This window comes from Phoenix dactylifera, chromosome 10, assembly GCF_051530095.1.
Source record: "Phoenix dactylifera cultivar Ajwa chromosome 10, Ajwa_hap1_PhDact_Kaust_v1.1, whole genome shotgun sequence".
NCBI classification, from domain to species: domain Eukaryota; kingdom Viridiplantae; phylum Streptophyta; class Magnoliopsida; order Arecales; family Arecaceae; genus Phoenix; species Phoenix dactylifera.
Window position 1 is genome coordinate 30,467,839 of NC_143199.1, and position 8,322 is coordinate 30,476,160.

Consider the following 8,322-nt stretch of genomic DNA (forward strand, 5'->3'; position numbering starts at 1 on the left):
CTTTTGGACTTAGCATAGTTGTCTTCTTTATCTGGATATTGTTAGCTATGCTCATGCGAGATTAGCATGAGCAGCCAATATATCAAAAAAAAAGAGTCGGAAATATTGGAAATAGTTGCAGAAATATTTATATTACGGTATGCTGATAGGCAAGGATTAATTACTTTATAATGACGAAGAAGGAACATATCTTTTGAGATAATGTGATTGGTGGGTTTGTCTGCGAAGTTCAGTGGTCCCAAGCGGGTCTTGATTTGTTTGATGGGGACATTAGGAATAAACAAAGTTCTAGCCTGCCAATTTGCTTCACATGTTCACATTATGCATGGTGGCTAACCCAAATAGGAAATGAGAAAGTAGCGGCGGCGAGTTCCTTGAAGGTTCTTTTCAAGCAATTGACCTTAGCAACTCTCCCAGCTTTTATCCTAAAAAAAAATTCTCTTCTTTTCAAAATTATTGATGATGCTTTTCTATTATTCTCAGAAATAATTTAAAAAATAAATAATTATATCATTTCAAGTTACCTTGAAGGATGTAGCTCGCTATTTTTCTTTTTAAAAAAGTGACTTCAAATTTTTATTAGCGACAAGTGAGACCTATTTTCTGTATCTTTTATATAACATTGACATGATCAAATCCAACTACAAACTAGTCAACTACAATCATGCTCTTATGTATCTTTTTGATGCAAAAAAAAAAACTCGTCCATGAGATGTAATGCTTTGGTTTAGACAAATGCACCATAAAGGCTTTGGTTCGGACAAATGCACTATAAAGAGGGTTATAATTTTTAAACATCTATGTTATTAGCATAACTAGCTCCACTATTTTGCATTGTTTGATATCCAAGCAATGAACCAAGTCTTTACTATCATCACAAAACCAAAGTTCAAATTTTATTCAAGCAAACAAAGAATGAAACCTCATCTTCACATTAGTAGAGTCGCCTTTAATCTCTGTCGATATCTATATTAAGAGCAAAATGATCCAATTCAAGAAAAAGACCCAATTCGATATCTGTGTAATAATTTATGTTCCGAAATTTACATATACATATATATTTTGTTATAACTAAAATTAAAAAGGATTGATTATTGAAAATAATTGATGTTGATAAGTCGTAAATCAATTTGATTTTGTTATACCATTAAAATTCCAATTTAGTGGGCCTTTCGATACAATCAAATAGATGGCCAAAAGGGCATTATATTCTAGGACCCCAAACTGTGTGATTGAATAAATCCTCCTCTATCTGTTGCAGGTCGACGGCTCCTTCCCTTTCTTCAAACTCTGATTCGTATTTTTTATATAGAAATCTCTGATCAATGATAGAATAAGATTCATTTTGCATCGTATCTAATTTCTTTCTTAGTTTGGACCGAAGAAGTAATGTCACTCGATTATTATCAAACTGATTGCAATTTTTTTCTGTTTCATGTATCGTTTAAAAGAAAGCTTTTCATCTCCATTATAGCCCTCAAGATCCATGTTGGGAGCTAATCTGATCCCTTAAACCTCGTATGATCCTTATTGAGCTCATTTGGCATCCTCTTCCTACTTAAGTTCTAATGAACAACAACAATGTTTCAGCAAGCATTTGTCCAAGAATTCGACTGAAGTTAAATTACTGCCATCAAGTTCAAAACGCAACATAATCTTTCAAAAAGAAAATGTCATGTCTTGAGATAACAGCATCATTAACTGTTCTTTGAACAAACTGCACTCTTGATTCAAATATTCCACCCATGGCTTCCACTGAGAAGGAAGCACCATCCCGTTAAGCGAAGGCCACTAGCTCGATGGTGGGCCAAAGACCAGACCAAAGAGAAGATGACTCGTTGGGCATTAAACGCCGAAATATCCTGCACGGCAAATGGATGAGGATCTCTTTCAACATGGGCCCCTGCTTCTAATTCTTGGGAGCCTGAACCTCATGGCTTCCACCATCTCCTTATCCTTAAGAACAAAGTAGCCTCCAAGTTCTCAGTTTGTCATCTATCATCATTCTATTACCACCAATCAAGAGAGAACCTATGCCTCAATGTTCCCTGATTCAAGCTCTCTGGAGCTGGAAGGGACCACTGATGTTCATTTCCTTGATGGATGAATATCCCACCAAGAGGATAAGGGTGGAGGAGCTTACCCCACCAAATGGGTAAGATCATGACCCCCTTCTCCTCACTTTCATACACAAAAGCGGGACCCCTAATATGTTCCTCTCTTTTTTTTTGAAGTCAATAATTTGGATTTGGCTGCTAGGTCCATTACCGTCTGCTGCTAGGTCGGGGAATGGCACCAGGCGCCGCTATGCCTTGCAGCTCTACCGCGGCTGGCCTCCGGACTATGCAAAAGAAAAAGAATCAAGGCCGGAAGGTCTCGTCCATAGTGGTTCCCGCCCGCCTTACAAATAGGCTGTCCCCCTTAATGAATCGGATGATCATTCGGCCTTCCTTTGATTCCAACGACCGGCATAGATTAAACCTCATAAAACCCACCCACTATTACTTAGAAAAAAGCCCTACCCTCACTGGACAGAGAGTAAGTGACTTCTATTGGCACCGGACCGTCGAGTCCAATTGATCGTGTCGTGTGCAACGTCCATCGATGATGGTTCATTAATATGACAGACCAATGCAAATGTTTTCGAGCGGAAAAATTAATATACAGCACAAGTAAAGCTAACTATGAAGATTTCACTGAATGTGTTTATAGTGTATAACATGCGATCTGACTAACCAAATTTGCCCAGATACAACAATTGTGCATCATAATCAATTTCAAAAGGTATCCTTCAATATAACCACCACCTCCCAACTAAAAGGAGAAGATATTGCTGATTTTCTACATCTAGAATCCAAATATACAAAACAAAAGAGTTTTCGGATTCATCCAGTGAGTCTTTTTTCTGTATTGTTTGTTTGCAGAACAAAATTTAACATAATATATCTGGTTCTGCTGGCGCAATGTCCACCAAATTAAAACCACGAAGATAGAATTATAAAATGGCATGAATCATAAACCTTTATGAACAAGCAATATCAACCGTGCAGGTTCTTTATAATCTATAACAATATATCATGAAAGAAGCATCCGCAATAAAGCCAAAAAGAAAAAAAAAACAGAAAGTCGCTCCTACTTTACTCCAGTGCCTGTCATGGGGCAATCAACTCTTAGGTGCATTATAGACCATTTAGAGAATAGTGTAATTTTCAAACCATCAACACAGCCAAGTCAACCAGCAGAAACATGAGATTTCAATTCGATGCTATCCACTTGCAGAACAAATGGCAAGTACACTAGCAGAAGGAAGATAGCCAAAGGTCAGAAAGTGCCGCTGCAGCTGCGAAACTGTGCTGAAAGGGTCAAAGTAAATGCCACACTTTACCGAGTCACTGTAGTATAACAAACTACAGAATGGTGACTTGACCATATACATAAATCTAAGACTGTTTATCAATCTCCATTGCTTGGGCTGCTTTCACCTTCGCCAAAGCTGACAATCTGGTTTTCACCTTTTTCTTCCCAATCTGAAACATTCCTGAACTTTTCTTCTTTCTTTTCATGTCACTAACATCAATCTGAATCAAGAAAACACATAGAGTCCATAAAAGGCTAAAGTAATAATATGCATCAGTAATTGCATATGCAAACATCATGGTCACAGCATGACAACCATCTCTCATCAGCTAAGTAGACGGAAAAACTAAAGCAATAAGAAGATTGAGAAGGGGGGAAGTGGCGGAAAAACATAGACAAACAACTTTTCGGTAACAATGACAGCAGCAGCACTGAAATAGTTTTTTTTTTTTTTTTTTTTTTTTTTTTTTTTTTTTTGCTAATGCGGGTAGATCAGACCTGACGAGACCGGATACACCCAATAAAGTCAGAAACATGCAGGATTAGACTTGAAATAGTTGGGATCCACTTTATTGCTCAGCATTTGGTTAAGAGTTATTATTTGTTCTTCAATGTTAGAAACATGCAGGATTAGACTTGAGAATCTTAAATCAATTAAAGAATATTTCCTCCAATAAGCCACACATTCCTTTATGTTCATAATATTTTATCATCTATAATCTCATTTGGCAGAACTTTTAGAGGGCCAAAAAGCATTTTTAGATAAAATAAGGGTGTTTAGTAAAAATTTCGGAAAGCTGTTTTAGCTTTACCAGAAAACTAAAACATCTTTTTGGGAGAAGCTTCAATTTGGAGCTTCTCCGAAAAAGCACTCGAAAAAGCACTTTTAGGCCCTATCGGAAAACTGTTTTGAGTTATAATTTTTTTTTGAACCAAAATACCCATAATAAAATATAATAATTGCAAAAAATGTCCCTTTATAATCATGAAAATCTGCAGGAGTCACAACAAGAAATCCTAATCGGCGAACAGATTCCGTGAACAAGGTATTCCTTTTTTTTTCTATTTTTATATCCATCATTTTGAATTTTGTTTTAGCAAAAAAAATAGCTTTGTTCTCCCTTCCTTTTGAAACAATCATAGAGTCGTCCCTCTCTTCCATCAATCTCTTTTCTCCTTTTTCCTCTCTTTCTCCTCGTCCTCCACCTACTCTCGCAGTCAGCATCAAAGAGGATAGAGAGGACCGCGACATCGCGGTCCACCTCTGAGCGTGGACCGCGACATCGCGGTCCTCCTCTGAGCGTGGACCGCGACATCGCGGTCCACCTCTCAGCATGGACCGCGCATCAGAGAGGATACTGACCGCAATTGGTGATAGAGGAAGCCGCCTCCGTGATGGCTGACACCTTGTGGAGATCAACGGGGAAGAGGAATTATGGTTAGGGATCGCATTGAGAAGCCTTGTCGCGAGAGCGGCAGAGTCCATTCTCTCTTCTCTATTTCCCTCTCTCGCTCTCTCTTACTTCGTTCTTTGATCGGTTGGGGCGGGTTTTTTAAGGAGAGTGTTTATGGAAAGGCGAATTAGCTTCTCTCTCTACTCTCTCTGCTTTTTGTTTGTCTCTCCCCCAACTATTTTCTTTTTTTGTTCTCTACTCTTGCGGAAGAAAAAGACTAGGCGTGGATATTACAATCATGGATGACGAACGACTAGGATCATCTGCAGTGCGGTGCAACATCAGCCGATCATACTATAAATATAATATTATATTACATTATATCATAATACATTGATATATTATGTTAAATAATTTAATATTATATTAAATTATTATGCTATAATATACAATATTATATTACTATATTATAATAATATTATATTACATTACAGTAATATTACAGTATATCATATATTTATGTATTAATATATATTATATTTTATTATGTTTTGTTGTATAATACTATGCAATGTCCTTTATGGTCATTTTGTCATACCAAAAGTATTTTCTTAGTTTGTTTACCAAACACATGTTAAAGTTTCACGATACTTTAGAAATATAATTACCAAATAGTAAACAACATTTTATAACAGCTCTACTGCCCTTGCCAAATAGGGCCTTATTGCATTTTTATTTTTCAAGACTTGGATTTTCATCATGACTTGCACGTGGTCCAGAGTTTGGGCAAAACAATTTAAAAACAGCAGGGAGCTTCAAGCTTACAAGTCTTGATCCAGAGTACCATGAAATGTACAGCATGATCAAAGAGCAAAAGAAAGGTCCAGTGGGTACGAGTTTCTGGAAAGCATAACTGAAAAGGCATGATACAATATATTGTGTGGCAATACTTTGTGCAAAATAAGAAATGGACACACTAATGCACAACACGAAAAGTTGCCTTCCTCCCACATATCATCACTCGTTATTTCAATCCATGTAATAGAGAGCATCCTTCACTAGGCAGAGGCATTTGTGGCCATTATGCATGACATTCTCTTGCCCTTATGCATGGTTACAACTATATCGGTTGATACGATTAGACACCAAATATCTCATAATGGAGAACCAAGATTTGCTAAACAGATGACAGTAGTAAGCATGGAGCAAAGAAAGACTTATTTAATTTCTGAGCAAGATCAAACAGAACTTTTCTAAACTGGATCTCAAGGTATAAAAAATTCATTTACTAACTACAATCCATTAATAAGAGGCCAAATCTTAAATGGAATCATATTCAATAATAGTATGTAGCATGCATAACCATAATCATCAAACCTTGTTCTAACCATGTAGGGTCAATTTTATGAATCCAAATTTGTCAAAAGTTGATATTTAGGCTTCCATGTCATTTCAAGCATTTTTATATCCTTCCTAACAACTTCTATCCATGTTACCTTAGATCTTCCCCTCGTCTTCCACTCTTCTTCAACAACTAATGAAATACTCCTTCATATTGAAGATGCCTCAAGCTTCATTATACATGTTCCAAACCATCTCAATCAATTCTTTGTCACTTTGTCTTTAACTATATAACTCCACTAATATAATCATTTCTTGCTATATCCTTCCTAGTATACTAGCATGCATAAAGCTTTGATTTGCAAAATCTTTCCAACGAAGTCTCTTGCACAATGTCATACCACTCAGTAAAGTTTCACAGCCAATCAAAGAAACAACTCAATATGTCTTCCATCAAGAATTTCCGTAATTTGTCTAGTCATATGGGAATCCTATAGTCTAAAGATGTCCATACATCAAGATTTAAGTGGTTCTATTACGAGAAATAATATGTCAGCTTATACGATGTTAGAACATGTACGACACAAGAAACTATCATAATAAAGATAGATCAAGAGTATACTGTTTGTTTAAATCTAATAGTTACCTTAGATATTGTGGGCAACAAAAGCATACCATCAAAGTATAGTGCATGCAGAACAGCATACTCTTTTGCTGCCATGAATGCTTGAAATGACTAGTGTTACTATAATACAAGAGAACGACAAAGAATGTTGTGCTTAACGTGAGGTATGGTAGCTTGTACACTACATAGTGATAAATTTGTCTTGTTACAAGACAATGAAAAAACAAGGATGCATATAATGTCTCCATGCATTGTTTTACACCAATAATATACATAGAATTTATAGAATTCAAAACGAGCGCCCAAGTACTTCACAATCAAAGTGCATTGATGCAGCAAGGTCATAATCATGCTTGAAGCAAAACGTAAATCTTGTGGAAGGCGCATTCCTAAACCCAGGGCTGAAACCCCAAGTTCAGTTGGCACATGGTATATAAACTAAAAGGATCCCAAAGAAGAGAAGGATTGGAAACAGACTATTTTTAAAATGATCTAATGTGTATGCAAAAAAACAAAAAGAAACCTGCATCCCACAATCAATGAAAGTGCCGAGAACCTTATCATAAGGTCATGTAGTTATTGGAATATGATGTATATCAGTGTATAGTACCATCTAGCCAGAATGTAACACTTTTTCCGCCGCACCAACATCAAATATACCAACTTAAGTTTTGAGGTAACATACTGGATTTTATTCTGTGGTACCAAAGCATGGCAATCAGTACTCATAAGGTGCTTACATTGTCCTGTACCATTTGCTGTGGCCTAAGATCAAGGTTCACAGTATCGCACGTCGTATCTGTATAGACCAGAAGCTTGCATGATACAATGTACCGTGCCATATTATGCCATTTATTCACACAAATGGCATCGGTCTGCACTCTGATAAGTTCCATTTCTCAGTTCTTTCTTGGTGAATGAGTCCTTCCAGTTACTAAAGTAAAGCAGCTTCAACCTAGACATATCCAATATCTTTTGAGAAGTCTCAGTAAGCTAATTTAAAAAGATAAGAAAATAAAGACATTCCTTCTAGCTGACGAAGAACATGGTTCATATTTATCAGTTAGTAAAGATGTCTCTCAGGCATAATCTCCTGAATAACTGGAGCATTTTGCCAATAGTTATTAAATGAAAACAAATAACAAATCGAAAATAATCCAAACGACATAAAAGGAAAGAAAAAGAAGCAATTTTGATGATCCATATCAAAACAGTAAACCCTAAGAAGGGAAAAAAATCCAGATAATATTAAAATTATAAAGAGATGAAGGGGATATTAAAAGCAATGTTCTCACCTTCATCCTGGACTTCTTTGCTTGCAGCTTCTTTTCTCTCTTTTCTTTTTCCACCTTTTCCCCTAATTGTACCAAACCAAAAAAAAAAAAAGATAAGAAGATGGGATTAATCGAAACTACAACAGTAATATAAATCAGAAGGATAATTCTTTCCAATCCAAGGTTTTACTTTGGAGGTCGAACTCGTGCTGCTTTTTTCTCTTCGTTAGATTGTTCTTCTTCGACATCTTTTTTCTCTGCCTGCTTTCTTTGCCTCTCGGGTCCCTGTAGAAGCTATGGATCCTCGTGCCGAAAAATGAAGCCCGGGATC

At 36.5% G+C, this 8,322-nt stretch overlaps 2 long non-coding RNA genes across 3 annotated transcripts; both read right to left on the reverse strand.

The window, feature by feature from the left end:
* Positions 1 to 2,995: 2,995 nt before the first annotated feature.
* Positions 2,996 to 8,322, reverse strand: LOC103698522 (uncharacterized). The gene is made up of 3 exons (XR_015969494.2): positions 8,182 to 8,322; positions 8,013 to 8,074; positions 2,996 to 3,578 (listed from the first exon to the last, which is right to left on the reverse strand). It is a non-coding gene; the product is annotated as an uncharacterized LOC103698522 (long non-coding RNA).
* LOC148702356 (uncharacterized) lies at positions 3,585 to 7,451 on the reverse strand. 2 transcript variants are annotated; one of them, XR_015969496.2, is made up of 3 exons: positions 4,684 to 7,451; positions 3,906 to 4,619; positions 3,585 to 3,788 (listed from the first exon to the last, which is right to left on the reverse strand). It is a non-coding gene; the product is annotated as an uncharacterized LOC148702356 (long non-coding RNA). The 2 variants fall into 2 exon arrangements; XR_015969495.2 differs by having other exon boundaries at positions 3,906 to 4,651.